Consider the following 3,063-nt stretch of genomic DNA (forward strand, 5'->3'; position numbering starts at 1 on the left):
GTAGGCCTTCTGAATCCCTCCCCATGGGAACGCCTCCTCCTGACTGCCCACTGGCACCTGCTAGGATGGGTTAGGGTCCGCTTCAGTAACAAACAACTCAAAACAAAAGGCATTTCCTATCTGCTTCATGTGACCCCCCCGGACCATGTTGTCAGGAGGAGGTCTCTCCTCCACACAGTCATTCAGGGCCCCAGGATGACCCAGCTCCACCACCCTGCAGCTATCCTACCTAGAAAAGTGGGTGACTGGATTCAGCTTGTCATGACCACTGTCTTTTTGAATTGTAACCACCACGATTGCCCAGAATAATGCTAGTCGTTTGTCCTGCATAATTTCCCAGCAACTATAAATAGACAAAACCATCGGAGTGGTATGTGGGAGCTTTAAAACCAGATTCTGGCTCCAAGGATGCACCTGAATCTTTGATCTTAAGATAAACCAGATACATTCTAGCCAGGTTGGAGTCCGTTTTGTCCTAACCCATACACCCTCTTTCTGACCAAATTGTGAGAATTCAACTCTCTTGCTGCCACCCCGGATGATGCTTCCATCAGCAAGAACCCTAATAAATTTCACCCTTTGCAATCCCAGCCTCTCTCTTGAGTCTCACCACATCTTGGGGTGGGTCCTCGTCCACTAGAACTGGGTTTTTCTAGAACAAGGGGTCAACAAACATTATCTACAAAGGGCTAGGTATTAAATATTTTAGGCCTGGCAGGCTTTATGGTCCCAGTCACTGTCTCGGATACAACTATTTGAGTCTGCCATCCTAACACAAGAGGAGCCTTGGGCAATATGCAAATGAGCAAGTGCAGTATGCAAATGAGCGAGTGGCTGTGTTCCACTACAATTTTATTTATGAAAATAAGATATCTTGTCTGTGGTCCTCTGATCTAGAACATGGTGTATCCTCAGGCTGAGACAGGGAGAAGGAGGAGGATCAGAGAACCTCATGTGGACTTTTCATGGCAGAAGTCCGGGAGTCACAAATGTCACTCAGGCTCACCATTAGACAAAGAAAACCAGTCACACAGTCCCATCTAACCGTGACAGGGTGGGAAATGCCTGGGAGTTCACGGTGTATTTAGGAGTGCTCCTTGATCTGCATTACCACATGATATGTAAGATGATTTCCTGTGTGATGTGGCCTTAAACTAGCCCGGTGATTCTTAGTTTAAGGGCCAGAAGAACCACGTGTGGTTTGGGTATCAGGGATGAGCCCTGATCTCATAAAGAGATGGAGGCTGTTAATTGGGACACGTTTCTTCTGATTTCTTCAATGAGCTGAGCTAAGCTCCATCTGCTAGAATCAATGACTCTTTCCACTAGAGCTCTGAAAGAGGACGAGGGGGTATGATGGACAACCCAGACCCAAAAATTACAAGTCCACATCCATCTGTGTCTAGCGGGGTAAATTCTGGTGATACAGATAAGAATGCCGAGAAATTCTTTAAGTTTCTGCCGGAGAGGTACAAGTAAGTCTTCCTATATCCTTGACCCCATGCACTTTGCCCCTTGAGCTGGGCAGGGCGATTCCTTGGCTCAGTTGACTAGAGAAGCTCATCTGGGTGGGTGAGGGAGGAAGTAGGCATCCTTCATCCCGCCAGATCAGCCAGCTTGACCTTGGCAACCAAGAGAGCAGCGGATGTCACAGTGGACCAACTTCCTATCGGACATGCCAGAACTAGGAGCAGTCAGTGGCCAGATGGAGGGGGTGACGTCAAGACAGAAACTGTCCCAAGTGAAAAAATAGGTGGCTCTGCCCCCAAAAGGGAGAAAAGGACATGGACACAGGAAGCTCAAGGCTTCTTGCTTTGATGGCACGGATGTCAATAGGGTCTAATTGATTGAAAGTTTATGATATGGGCCCATGAAGAGGAAGACGGTTGGGAAACAGTTGTGGACCCTCCTGACTTTATCCTTTAAAGAAGGCACAACATGCTGTGTGTGTGTGTGTGTGTATGCACATGCACACGCGTGCATCATGGAGTACAGGATCAGTGGTGCAGATCAGCCTGATCCCAGGCCCTCTCTTAGCATTGACTCACCTTCAGCCATTTGTTTAACTTCTCCTAACCTCGGTTTCCTCATCTGCCTAATGGGAGTTGTAATAGTACCCATTTCATTTCATAAAACTATTGTAAAAGTTAATTAGATTGACCCACAGAATTTGTGGAGTTTGCTGTCTGTTTCTTAAGTGGTACACTAAAAATGCTGACCATTCATGAAGCCCGTTATTACTACTATCACCAACATTATGGATAATGAGGACCCCAGGATATAAAATGCCATTAAACAGAGTTCAAGGCTCTGTATCTGTGACTCACACTCAAAGGACGGTGTTCCCAGGGAATGAGACCAAGTCTTGGCTAAACTCCTGAGGATTAGGGAAATACTCACTGCCCAGATCAGAGCGTGAGCTAAGAGGGTTATAATAATAGCAGTCCACACTGGTATTGACCTTGTCATTTGTCAGACACCATTCCAAACACTTACATAGATTAATCCTTGTTGAAGCCTCACAGCAATCCAAAGAGGTAGGTATTATTATCCCCATTTTTCAGAGAAGGAAACTGAGGCTCAGAGATGAAGGGATTTGTGTAAATTTCCATAGCTAATTAGTGGGAAACAGGATGTGAGTGTGTTAGAGCTTGAGTGTGTGTTCTTCATGCTGTTCTTCACCACAACTGCACACGACCTCCACAACAATGTGACCCTTCTGGTATGCACAGAAACGAAGGCAGTACTTAGCATTTGCCTTAGAACTAATGCTAGCACCCCTTTACAAGGGGATGGGGTTAGGGTTTCCCACTATAAAACATGTGAGGACCCAGGCCAAGGGTCACCAAGTCCAAGTACTGCAGGACTCAGGCAGGGAGCCTACGTGAATGAAGGAGCCTGGTCATGGGGCAATAGGGAGTGGTGGGGACTGTGGTTGATTGGTTTAAAGAGAACAGCTACCACTCTGCCCCAATTTTACCACTTAGCACTTAAGGCCCCATTTTTCAAGAGGTGTTAGAGATCTGGGCTTTTGTATAAGCTCTTCTGATTTTTGGATGTTGA

The sequence above is a fragment of the Marmota flaviventris genome, chromosome 1 (genome assembly GCF_047511675.1).
Source record: "Marmota flaviventris isolate mMarFla1 chromosome 1, mMarFla1.hap1, whole genome shotgun sequence".
NCBI classification, from domain to species: domain Eukaryota; kingdom Metazoa; phylum Chordata; class Mammalia; order Rodentia; family Sciuridae; genus Marmota; species Marmota flaviventris.